Genomic DNA, 14,102 nt, shown 5'->3' on the forward strand with positions numbered 1-14,102 from the left:
AAAAGGAGTTTCCACTTACTCTCCATCTCATAAACAACAACAACAACAATAACAAAGAGAGAAAGAAAATCATGGGAGGAAATTATCAAACAAGGCAATATAAAAATTCCTTGAACTGAAGAATATTATTACAAATCAAAAGAGAACAAGTGAAAAGAAAAATGAAAGGGGAGAAAAGAGAACCCCTTTGGGGAAAATTCAAAATACACAATGAGAGAGGAGCAAGAAGACTATTACGCTTGCCCACTGGAGGATAGATGGTGATGGAAGAGTATTGGCAAAATGTTGAGGAAAAGTGTGCTCAGCCTTGAATTCTATACCCAGCCAAACTAAGTCTAATTGAAAGACAGAATAAAACCATTTTCTGTTACACCAGCCTCAACATGTTTTCTTCTTTGAACTCTGTCTCTGGGCTCCACCGAACCTGGGGAAAAGAAGGGTGAAACAGGGAATCTAACATAGAAAGATATTGAAAGAAATTCTCAAGGTTGATCATAGAGACAAGCCCTGGAAATAAAAACCTCTACTGCAGATCTTCAGAGAAACCAAGATGGAAGCAGCAGATGGCAGGATTCCAGGGGAGTATTTCCAGAGAAATAAAGAATAGTAAATGAACTAACAGATTTCGCTAAATGGAAAATTGTATTAATTGATATTTTACGAAGATTTTAGTGGGGAAGAAAAAGTTTGACAAGAGAGTCACAGAGAAATGAAGGTAAAAAACCAAATGTTAACTTCTTGGGGAATGGGGGAGAGAAAGTTGTTGTATGAGAAAGGGATTTATGTTAACAGTAATGTTCAACACCACTCCATTGTAAATAACATTTCCATGGTCATGAAAACTAATATAATCAATATGTAATTAACCAAAAGTTGAAACAGTATTATGTTTTCATGATTGGGGAAATGGAAGGAAGATTTAATAGAACCAGCACAATAGACAGTTTATTGATAATGTCAAAATTTGATGAATAAAATGATTGCAGTATAAACATAGTAAGTACAAATATTAAGTTGAAATTAGTTTTCTGTAGGACACAAGAAATTGGTGAGGAGTGATAAGGACAGAGGATTGTTGGTACTGTTGTTGCTATTATTGCGATAAACTTTTAGCATCTTTTGGGTTTTTTTTCTTTTAATTCACACTGGGCTGGGAGCCCAACTTGGGCTTGAACTCATGACACTAAGATCAAGACCTGAGCTGAGATCAAGAGTCCAATGCTTAGCTGACTCAGCCACCCAGACAACCCTGATTTAAAAACAAACAAACAAACAAACAAACAAACAAACAAACAAAACAACTATGCCCATGTGTTTACTTAGATACAAAATAAACAGTAAAGACAATAAAAACAATAATAAGAATTCATTTAGTAATTAACCTATGAAAAGCTCATGTATCACAAACATGCCATGACACATCAATTGAGAAACAAGTGGAATTGTTTTACATTTATTCACAGTAATCCAGAATGTTTCTTCAGGGATCAGATGAACATAGTTTCATATGATCACTCCGGTTTATAAACTAGTATATATTCAACGGTCATATTGGAAACCATCATATTTGTTACTTAAAACATTTTTTTTTAATTTTTATTTTTGAGGGAGACAGAGAGACAGAGTGTGAGTGGGAGAGGGGCAGAAAGAGAGGGAGACACAGGATCTGAAGCAGGTTCCAGGCTCCAAGCTGTCAGGACAGAGCCCGAGGTGGGGCTCGAACTCATGAACTGAGACGTCGTGACCTGAGCTGAAGTTGGAAACTTAACAGACTGAGCCACCTAGGTGCCTCCATCTTATTTATTACTTTTTAATTGATGAGACTGTCAGGTGATATGTGAGTATTAATAATTCTTTGTACTTTCGGTCATTTATTTACCTAATCTTTTAAAAATTAGCCTCAGCATTTCTACAGAATAATGGTAAGCCCTCTTATTGAACATAATGTTGTGTATGAAATTTGTTATTATTATAGCACTTCTATGTCTGATCGAGACAAACGTTTGATAGAATCTACTTATTTCTCTGAAATCTGCGTTTAATCATGGAAACTCTATTTTTTCCCCCCTCAGGAATTAGATACTTGGACTCATTAAATGGTGTATCAGAGAAGAACAAGATTTTTAATTGTGTTTATAATGAAACATATGAGTTAATAAATAAAGGGTAGTAATAGTCTATTAAAATGATTAAGAACTTCTAGAATAGAGTATGGTATATCTGGTATATTAGAATATATTTATACACATAAATATTTCTATATGTACTGTGTTAAAACCCATCTTTGGGATTAAAACTGATAGCTAATGGGCCCAGTAAAATATAAATGTTACAATATATTAAAGACTGGAAAGCCCAAAGATTGATTGATCCAAACTTTAAGATGTAACATTTTCTCAGGCCACCTGGGTGGCTCAGTTGGTTGAGTGTCCGACTTTGGCTCAGATCGTGATCTCGTGGTTCATGTGTTTGAGCCCCACATCTAGCCCCACATTGGGCTCACTGCTGTCAGCCTGTCAACCCAGAGCCGACATCAGATCCTCTGTCACCCTCTCTCTGCCCCTCCCCTCCTTGTACTCTCCCCAAAATAAATACATTTTTTTTAAAAAGATGTAACATTTTCTCAACTCTGAGTTTAACATTCATACAGAGCAGACTTCCATGCATTGTTTTTTAACACCACATAAGACATCCTACATATGTAGAGTCTACTTGAGGGATGGTCTCTTACGCTCTCCTGGTTGGACCTGCTTGCCAGAAGGGGTCAGGCTATGGCCAAGGTAGAGAGTTTCTGTTTCTATGTGTGGTCATTTAGGAAAAAGCATTGCCCTTTCCCTTCGAACTTGTTAAATCTTACTTCAAGGTCATGCTTTCTCCAGAGATATGATGTCCCAGATTTGGATGCCTGGGGTTCAATGTGTTTGTTTATAGGCTAAATAAATCAGCTAAAGTGGTTATCATCTGGGCATGGGGTTTCTTTCTTTCTTTACTTTACATAACTTACCTGGACAACTTAAAAAAAAATCTTAATGATATTGACCTTTCTTTGTATTTAGCAGCATCTGTTGGCATGGTTGCAGATAATATTCCAGTTGAAATACTCTGAATTTCAACTTTCAATGTATTCATCATATGTACATTTACACACATATGTTAGAAAAGAATATGAGAATTATTACCTGAGGACTTGAGCTTGAATCTCAACCTGCCATCTTTGACTATATGACCTTGGGAAAATCACTTAAACCTTTAAGTAGGTATAAAGATATTGGTTTACCAACATGGCACAAGAATTGAACATTTCCAAAGAGAGAACATATTTTAGAGCATTTATAAACTCTAAAGCATGTTAAATATTAGTTATTTTTAATCTTTCACTGGTTAGCTCATTTTCAGCTTTGGTTTACCTTCCCTCCTTCTCTGGAGCAATTCATATTCTTTAGAGCTGTCCCCCAAGGCTCATTACTGATGGAGGCCATGTCAATGTAGTTTCAGCTATGGGACTCCCAACAATGCTTTTTACTTCCCGTTTGTCCTTTCTCCTATTTTCTTGACTCATATGCGTTCCCTTCCCTCTGATGGACTTATTTTCACCTATTTCTTGTCTCCCATCCACTGCTAAAAATACTCACCATTCCACCTAGATCTTTGACACATGTGTTTTATTTCCCCCTACATTTCCCCAGCAGGGCAATGAATAGAAACTTTGAAAGCCTAACTTGTAAAAGAATGGCTTGTGTTCAGATAAAGTTTTGCAGTGTGATACTTAAAAAGAATTCTACATTTTTCCCGGGGACTCTAAAATGTCTAACCTGCTCTGCTCATGTATCATTGGCCCAGTGCTCACTCACAGATGTCACCCAAGCTCCTTTTCTGGCTCTTTCTGCTCTTGATCACCTTGCACAAACTATCCCACTGTCTCTAACTCCAGATTATTGGATTTAAGCCCAGACTTTGGGCCTCTATAGGAGCACCCTGTTTACATACACGCACATGGGCACACGCATGCACACACACACATGCACACACACACACACACACGTTTATATAAATATATGTATACAAAGTGAATAAAATTTATGTCAAGTGGTCAATACCTTATCAAATTTAACAAGTAAATAGCCTCAGAGACTGGAAAATCTTTCTATTCTAGACACCTACCTGAATTACATTGCAAATTTGTGAGGTCAGTGAGAATTCATCAATGCCTACTGGCCTCCTGAAGAGATTCCACAGCCACCTCTATAATCTGTTCCAATGTTTAACAACTTTCATTCCTTAGAATTTTTTTTTTAAGAAAAAAGGAAACCTGCAGAGTGTGTGAATAATTCATTTGCTTTTGCATTTGCATACTTTCCCATTTGGTTACATTTTCCTGGTTTTGACTTTTCAGCATTTTCAGCGTTAGTTGTTCTTGAATTAATGCTGAAAATAAATATGGGTGGTGATACTCTAAGAAAAAAAGTCAGGTAATCCATGCTTCTGAATGAGGTTTCCAATACTAGAAACTCAGCCAGAGACATTTCTCCCACTATGAAGATAAAATACACACTGGCAAGACTTATTAACTTAGTATTAAGTTGACCAATAGCCACACATGACTACTCACATTTTACTTCTTTTTTTCACACTTTTTTTTTTTTACTTTTTTTTATCTATATAGAGTATGCAATGCTATGTGCAGTTCTCTATGTGGCAGGAAAAACTTCAAGAATGGAAATGTAAATACAAACAGGAAACAGGAGAAACTGGTCTCCGAGGCCAACTTCAACTTTGCCTTCTAATTTGGATTCGTCACTAGGAACTAATATTGGTTGGCACGGGGGGGAGGGACTCAGTATGATTTGCCTAGACCAGAATAAAAAGTCATATTATAGGGCACCCATCTTAGGGAAAGAAACAGACATTCCTAATTGTAGATAGTCAAGACATTCAAATATATCTTAGGTAAATGTCTTCAGCCATCCCATTTTCCTTGCATTGATGGAGAACTCTCAGTAGAAAGGGACATAACTTCTATCCCAAAACATCAGACACCTTGGAAAAACCCAATGCAGGCTCTCCCCTTCAAGGGAAATGGTGGTGTGGAACTTGCAAGTAGGCTTGCATAGATACAATTCACTCTTCAATGAGCCAATGCCCCAAGTATTTCTGATTTTACCTCTTTGTCTCTACTTTCTGACATGATTCAAGCAGAGCCCATCAAAACCAGGAAGATCAGAGCCCTGACCTACAAGTACTTTGGTAGGACGGCTGCCGTTTTGCTTTCTCCTTTAAGAAGCAAACTCAAAATTCTCAACTTGCCTGAGCAAACGAACAAGAAATGGGAAGATTTAGGGCACGCTGTGTGACACGTATATGCTGAGATGGCCCTGAATTTCCCTATGCGAATGAATCTACTGAGTCAAATCACGAACCCAGCTTCCGAAGAAGGAGCACAAGCATTTTTCCTCCAAATAAAAATCCGTTTTGCTTTAATCAATTCTTGATTATCATGTGATACCTTTTCTACATTGTAGGTTATCTATCACAAAATTTTAATACTGAACTACTTTTTTTTCTTGACACCCAATCAGTAGGTGTTCCTGGGAACACAAACTCATTTTAATATTATGTTAAATACAACCACATAAAAAAGAGGGGGATTGAGAAGTTATCATTATACTCGAAAGCCAAACATAAATGACTTTGGGATCTCTCTGCATCCCTATTCCCTTCTGTTAGGGCAGATAATCAAATATCTGCACCAATTTCAGGGAAAGCTTGGAAATGATATAAAAATATATTTGCATTTCTAGAGTTTCTTATCCAATTCAGTGTCACAGAACTAGAAATACCTATGGTACAAATCCTTCTGAATGAAACGTCTGTTACAAAACTAACAAGAGGGTTTCCAGTCACCCCTGTGAAAGAACCTAGCAGGGCAAAGAGCAAAGATTAGCATGTAAAACCATATTTAGAATCCTGGTGTCATTATAAATTGCCCATTCCTTTCCATCATACTTTTTATTATTATCATTTTAGTGACTGATTTAGAATTTGTACCAATAACCATTGACGTGGTTAGGTGCACTACATCGTGATTTTTCAATGTTGTCAAGGTGTTTCTGTGTATGTCTGCATATGTGTGGGTGCGGTGTTTTTGTTTTTGTTTTTTTTTTAACGTTTATTTAATTTTGAGACAGAGAGAGACAGAGCATGAATGGGGGAGGGTCAGAGAGAGAGGGAGACACAGAATCAGAAACAGGCTCCAGGCACCGAGCTGTCAGCACAGAGCCCAACATGGGGCTCGAGCAAGATCATAACCTGAGCCTAAGTCGGACGCCTAACCGACTGAGCCACCCAGGCGCCCCTGGGGTGTGGTGTTTAAAATAAATTTAAAAAGTGACTTTTCCTAATGGAGTATTCCTCATTGTGGTCTGGGAATCTATTGGTTTCCTGGTTATAGTCACATTTCAAATGTCAAAATACCCAGATTTTTTACTCTGACATCAAATTATAAGTAGTATGATATTAAATTTTAAAAAAAGTCCTCTACTTCTAAAATGTCTGCCCTGAAGGAATTCATCACTGCTATGGTTTGGTGACTGCTCTGTGTCTCCTATTCCTTCCTCTAAAAAAGGAAAATTTTATTTCATTTTATTAGCCCTAGTCCGTGTTTTTATATTAGGAGCTATTTAGGAGGCAGATAATGTACTTTGGTTGATAACATAAGTCATATATGTACCTGACTGAGCGGTGCTGGACTTTGAACAGGATGAAGAAATTTGGGTTTGATTTTGGGTTGGTCCCCTCTGTGAATTATATATTCTATGTGTGGCAGGAAAAGGTATACATGTATACTTGGTGGCCAAAGAAATGAACTGTGGTAGAGACAAAGAGCGGTCAACCAAAGAGTCATGCTTTTAAAAGGTATATATAGGGGCGCCTGGGTGGCGCAGTCGGTTAAGCGTCCGACTTCAGCCAGGTCACGATCTCGCGGTCCGTGAGTTCGAGCCCCGCGTCAGGCTCTGGGCTGATGGCTCGGAGCCTGGAGGCTGTTTCCGATTCTGTGTCTTCCTCTCTCTCTGCCCCTCCCCTGTTCATGCTCTGTCTCTCTCTGTCCCAAAAATAAATAAACGTTGAAAAAAAAAATTTAAAAGGTATATATATATATATTTATTGCTGGGACGTGTCTGCCCACCCAGGGAATATATCTCCCAGCCTTCTTTGCATAAATTGGGCCATGAAACTAGTTCTTTCTGACAAAACATGAGCAAAAGTGAAAGATGCCAATAACAGGTTGAGGTGACCAAGCAGGTGTGACTTCTCCACTCTCTCTTCTCCCATTTGTCACCTGGAGAGAAAGACTCAGCAGAGAACCCAAGGTATAAAAGACGTCAAAACTAAATAGTCAAAGAAGACTGGGTCCGTGAGTAACAACCACGAAGAAAGCTGCTCGCCAATAAGAAACACCTGTTTTAGACCCAACTAAAGTTTTATGTAAGTGATGAAGCACTGAATATACTCCTAAAACCAATATTGCCGATCTATTAACTAAAATATTTTTTAAAAAGTTTTATGAGTTTAACCACCTCAAATTTGGAGGTTTGCTGTCTATAGCAGCAAATATTACCTTAACTAATACATCACACCATTTACCTTAGAAAATTCATTCTGAATATCTTCTGTAGTGTCTTCTAACACTAAGTAAGATAAAAAATATTCTATAAATTTCATTCAAGCAGCAAGGATTTATTGAGTGCTAATTACATGGCAGATTATTAAAATATCAATTTTCCATAGGAAAATAAGATTTAATATGCCAGATCAGGGGCGCCTGAATGACTCAGTCGGTTAAGCATCTGACTTCGGCTCAGGTTATGATCTCGTGGTTCGTGAGTTTGAGCCCCTTGATGGGCTCTGTGCTGACGGCTCAGAAGCCTGGAGCCGGCTTCGGATTCTGTGTCTTCTTCTCTCTGCCCCTCCCCCACTCATGCTCTGTCTCTCTCTTTCTCTCTCAAAAATAAATAAACATTAAAAAAAACTTTTTAAACGCCAGATCAGATTATGGTCCTAATAACACATATATATTTTAAGGAATCAAGAGAAAGTAAAGCTCATACTACAATATTTATTTTTTCTATTTCTCAAATTCCACCCTTACCTCTACTTCCCTCTTGCTACCCTTCTACCGCTGAAATGACATTTCCCACACCTTCTTATATCAGAAACTAATTTTGCCATTTTATAAGACTCGAAGGTAATGACATCTGTTCCTTGATACTTACCATTTCTAATCTGCACAAATCCTGCTAAATCCTTTCAATGTCAATGGGATGGGGTTTATCCTCCATGTGGTTTTCCATTATTAGCAAATTAAGATGCCCTTTGGGATCTGATTTCATCACATAAGTCATTTAAATACTGTTTAGAGAATAGGTTTAACCTCAGTACTAATCTCTATGTCTGAGTTGAAAATCACCAATGTGTACTCTCAATCTCCTCAAATTCTCTGCAGTCCTGCCTTTGAAATGGGAAAATATATGTTTCTTGATCAGAGTCATATTCAAATCCAATTAGATAAAGCCTCACAACCTCATGAGGGTAATATCTTTCACTTGCAAGCAAAAACTCAAATCAACTTAGGAAACAAAATAAAAACATTGATTTCAAACTCCATTCCCGTCTGGAAAACGAGTGACAAAATTGCAGTGTCTCTAAGTAAGTCTCCTATGCTGGCTGTAGAAATAATATCGAAAGTGTCTAAGACACCAATTTGAAATTAACTGAACTGTTACTAATTCTCTGGATCTTCAGGAGGCTGAAATGAAGACTGGGCCCCCCTCATATTTTATTACAATAATGCCATTACTAAAAGCTTGTAATTTCCATAGCTCTGTTCAAAACATGTTTCCCACAAGATTGCAATATAACTAACAATTCTATTTTGTCACATTCCTGCCAGCCAAAAAAGAATAGCTATCTCCTGAATAAGCCTCTCGGTCAGAGAATTGAATAAAAGACACATAGCCAAGTAAATCTCTTCCACCTCCCTCTCTCCTCTGCCAGCACCTTGCCTTCTCCTTCAACATCGCTCCAGGTGATTTGTGCCTCAGAGTGTATTCCAAGGGTTCTGGTCCAGTAGAATTGCAAAATGGGTTTTGCCAGGAGCACTTTTTCTTATGCATTTGAAAGAAAATTGCAACCACACATTTCTGACTCATTTATGCTTAAATCATCAACATTTTGGCTTCTGGGAGTGTTCCAATGTCCAGCTAGACTGGGTTACCTTTTAATGAGCTTTTAAAATATGTTTTCCTTAAAAAAAGAAACTCGCAGAGTGCTTACCGTCTCATTTATTATGCAAAGTAAGCATGGTTCAAGCCTAGAGTAATGGTTTTAAATCATATTCAATGCCCTTTTTTTTCCCTATGAAATCTATCCCTTCAAATTTTTAAAGCATTTGCTGTTATGTTTCCCCTCATGATTTTCATCTAGCCTCCTTCTGGCATCCTGACAAATATGGAACTCACCCTTATGGGTCATGTCAGATATCTCCATAGTTTCCACATCAAATACAAAATGTCACGGTTCCTTCAAACATGGAGTTGACATTTGAGTAAGGTTGCCTATGACCTTCACGTTTTCTAGATCACATCACTTAGCCTCATTCAGCCTGCCTTCTTTTCATTCTTTACCCCAGCCAGGGTTCCTCTCCTGGCCCCTGGCAAGACGACTGCTCTCTCGGCATCACCAGGTCTGAAACACTGTGTCATTGATGAGGCAAGTAAGAAAGGACAGAAATGAGATGAGGTGAATTGAAATTAAAATGATCCAGGGTCACCACAGGCATCTATAGACGGTAGAATCTCTGTTCAATCAATGATCCCATTCCCTGGTTATCAGAGAGGACTTGTTTCAATCCATCTCAGTAAATACCCACTCAACCCAACTGAAACACTTTTTTTTTTTCTCATAAAGAAATACTGTTTTTAAAAGCTATTTGAAATGTGTATGGAATGAGAATGAGAAGACCTGAAATCTAGTTCAATTCCTGACACTGATTATCATTGTGATGTAAGAGCAACAGATAACATTTAATGAGTGTTTATTATATTCTAGGCATTGAACAAGTGCTCGTACTATTTTGCAAAATAGATACTATTACTATATTCATTTTGCAGATTGAAAAGCTGAATCTCCAAGAGATTAAATAGGTGGTAACTTCACAATTTGAACTTGGGCATTCTAAGTCAAGAGTGCATGAATTAACCATTATGCTCTCATCTCCCATAATCTCCCTTATGTTAGAACATTAGCATACACACAAAGAAATGGGGGCATTAGGTCAGTTGCATTAATTCTTTCCCTCAGCAAGTATTTATTAGGCACCTCACACATCCAGGTATATTTCTTAAAAATGGGAATAAAATAGCAAACAATACAGAGTTTCTGGGGCTCAAATTTCAGAGAATCACTGAAGATCTTTGTCACTTTAGTATTACCTGCTTAATGATTTTATGTAACTCCCACTTGTCCCACCATGCAGAACTCAAGTTCTATCTCCTATATGAAAACTTATTCTGACTATGCTCAGTCTCGCTGATCTATTTTGAACAATTACCGTCTGTTTTCCATTATACTGCCATTTAATAGTTATATTTAAATCACGTCACCATGATGAAATTTAAAAGTGATCAAAGAATGAATACTTCAGGAAAAATAAAAATGCCTTGCACACAGCAGGTTCTCAATAACTACTATTTTGGATTCGTTTGATGACAGGAGTTTCTGGAATATTTAAGCTTGTTCTTTGTTCTCTTTGTCCTCCATTGTCTCCCTCTATTTTAGTTTCATCTCAGCTTCTGTGTGGCTCGCCATACCCCTTGACTCCTTTCCAAAATGCTATGTTCTCTACAAATTCTTAAATTCATTCATTCAGCAAATCCTTATCAAGAGTCTCTTAAGGGTCAGATATCACAGTAGGATGCAAAGCCCAAAAATCCTGCAGACATTGAGGAAATCACAGCTTAGTAAATAAATAAACTAAGTAAATAGGTAAATAAATAATTTGCAATGTAATGTGGACTGGGCCACAGAAGATACAAGGAGTGTTCTAAATCAGGACCTAATACTAACTGGAAAGGGAAGGATGACTTCACTCGAGAGGTGCCATTTAAGTTGTCTTCTGAACGATAACTAGAAATTTTCTTGGTAGAGAAACGAGGCCAAGAGAATTTTAGGTAGTGAGAATAGAATGTGAGAGAGACTGATGTGGCAAAAAAACAAAAAGTGTTTGGCAGGGATATAACGTTTGTGGGTGGCTGGAAATGAGACTGCAATTATATGTTGGGGCATAGTTAACAGACTTTGTACGACAAATTGAATGCAGTAAGCAGTGGGAAGCTAACAGAGGTTATTAAACAGAAAAGTGCCATTGAAAAGGGCACTGGAATTTTCTAGTTTGGAGCATTATGTAAATGGTAATGCTGCTAATCATCTGAAGGAGTCACTGCCATAAATCCCAGCACAGCATCCTGCTTTTGTACCTCAACACCAAGAGCCCTGGCAACAAGGTCTGCAGAGAGTTCTGGAGTGTCAGGGATCAGCAGCTGGGAACATAGAGACCCATTCTGGACTAGAGGTAAGGGGGAAACACTTGAGAAAATTCTCATGCCTTCCAACCAAATCATGTACCCATATATCATAGAGGATTTCAAAGGCTTAACATCAAAGTTTTAAAGACAAGATTTTAGAGATTCTCTTCCCTAACTCAGATAATGCATCAAGGATTTTGAAAGATTCCTCTTTGATAAATCCAGATTCCAGTTCATAGACATACATAACAAAGACAGGAAAATACTTGGCATAACAAATGCAATGTCTTTATAAGCATTTTCTGTGATTTCTGAGAAGATATTTGATCCAGTCTTTGATCTATAAAGGTTTTTTTTTTTTTTTTGAGAGATCAGATTGCTCATCTGCTTTCCATATCTATAGTAGATTCTGGAGAAAGTAGCTTTCTCTGACCCACCTCTTTTACATATCCATCAAAGAGCCATATTTAAAGATATTAATTGTTCAAGTTTACTAATGGATGAATTTGGGGTTATAAATAGCTTACAGAGAGGAAAATTCTACTCTTCACATTTATTTAAGTTTGTTTGATGGCTATTCATTGAATTTGGTCTTTCTGGAAATCAGAGTGCCAAGATCGGGTGCCTATATTTGACAGCGGAAGGTAAGAGACATAAACTTCCTTTTCTAAAAAGTTTTTATTTATTTATTTATTTGGGGGTGGGGTAGAGACAGAAAGAGGAAGAGAGAGAGAATCCTAAGAAGGCTCTGCACTATCAGTGCGGAGCCCGATACGGGGCTCAAACTCATGAACTGTGAGATCTTGACCTGAGACAAAATTGAGAGTCAGACACCTAACCAACTAAGCCACCCAGGTGCCCCAGAAATTCCCTTTTTACCTAATTATCATAGGAAACATGATCCTCCATTTAATATACTCCAGTTCACTAAAGTTGTTGACTTGAGTTTGAAAGATAAAATTTCAGCCAATAAAATATTATTTGGTCTTCCATTTATAATTCTACCATTATTTTGACATTTCCTGCCATATTTTATTCAGATGTTGTATTAGTCAAGCCTGTTTTTGTTTTTTAAGGTAGAAAAACCCACCAAGAATGGTTTAGGCCAACAATGGACTTGTTGTCTCATACAGTTAGAGACCATTAGGCATGGATGGATACAGAAGCTCAAACAATGTCATGATGTTTATTTCTCTTTCTCTCTCTTGGCTGTGCTTCTTTCTATAATGTTGGATTTATTCTCAGGCTGGTTCTCTCCATATGGTAGAAAACATGGCCGTTAAAAACTACAAGCCTATATCCATATTGTCTGCCAGTTGAAACAAATAGACCCTCTGTCTTCAAATGCCTGTATCTTCTCAAATAAGGACTATGACTGGACCTCCTTTGGATATTTCCTCACCTCTATTCACGGAACAATGTGTTGCACACTTCCTCTAGGTACCACGGTTGGTCTGGCTTAGGCTACATGCCTGTCGTTAGTGATGGTGGGAGAGAGGAGTGGGGCTGAGACAGACAGTCCTGCAGGGTGGGGAATGGTTGTTTGCCCTAGGATTGGAGTTTGGCAGACTTTAATGTCATCTGCATAAAACCTAATTCCAAATAGTTCCTCTTCTGACTATCTTTCATAGCATAAACAACCACCACCATACAAAAAAAAAAAAAAAATGCTCCCTTTCCATTCCCAAACAGAAATGAAAGACATACTCTTTTATTCTATTCAAGTTCATATATAGACTCCCAGAGTGTGATGCACTGTACTTCTGAAGCCTAGATGTAGTTCTAGGCTACAGTAGATCTAGCTATGGATGGATGGATAAATGGAAACATTACTTGTTCCCACAATTCACAATAAATAATGATGGCAAGAAAATAATTATGGTTAAACTATCATCTAGGCAAATGGCAACAGTATGTAGAATGTATTGCCTCTTAGTGGAGAGGGAAAAACGAAGATTCTTTCCCTTGGGAATGCAGTGGATTCCTTGGCAATCTATCAGCTAGGAAGAATTCAGCAATAAATAAAAGAAAACCCTGCTGAAACCAGTTGAAACAATAAGGGATTTATTATTTAATAAAAATAAAGAGAACTGTAAGTTGTCGCAGTATCTCAGGGATCCAGAAGCCATTGTCTTGTCATTGCCCTCCTCAGTGCTATGTCTTCATCCTCAGGTGTGTAGAAAGATGGTTCCTGTGATCCCAGGTGTCACATTCAGGTATATGTTGAGATTTTATGTGTTTGAAACTCCAGAGGAGTCACCTCTTTTCATGTGTCTCTCTTAATAAAAATTTTCCCCCAAATTTTCCACCCCAACTTTTACTCTTCCCCCATTTCTTAAATTCAGTTTCCAATAATTGGTCATATGCATATACTCAACTAAGTCACAGTCAGTGATATTAATTACTGTGGTTGTTTCAGACCACTAAAGCTAGAGGGGTGTTCAGTATCTTCTGATGTATGTACTATGTGAAGAAAGCAGGAATACTTGAACACACTCAAGATTTTGCTACGAAGAAGATGGG

The 14,102-nt window shown here is 37.7% G+C and overlaps 1 long non-coding RNA gene across 1 annotated transcript in view; it reads left to right on the forward strand.

The window, feature by feature from the left end:
* LOC147576867 (uncharacterized) overlaps positions 1-5,478 on the forward strand; it is a 65,599-nt gene extending 60,121 nt beyond the window's left edge. Inside the window, exon 2 of the long non-coding RNA XR_015240570.1 lies at positions 5,197-5,478. This is a non-coding gene — a long non-coding RNA (uncharacterized LOC147576867). The remainder of the gene's footprint in view (positions 1-5,196) is intronic.
* The last annotated feature ends 8,624 nt before the right edge of the window (positions 5,479-14,102 follow it).

The sequence above is a fragment of the Puma concolor genome, chromosome D1, assembly GCF_028749965.1.
Source record: "Puma concolor isolate L17-30 chromosome D1, mPumCon1.1.hap2, whole genome shotgun sequence".
Classification (NCBI taxonomy): domain Eukaryota; kingdom Metazoa; phylum Chordata; class Mammalia; order Carnivora; family Felidae; genus Puma; species Puma concolor.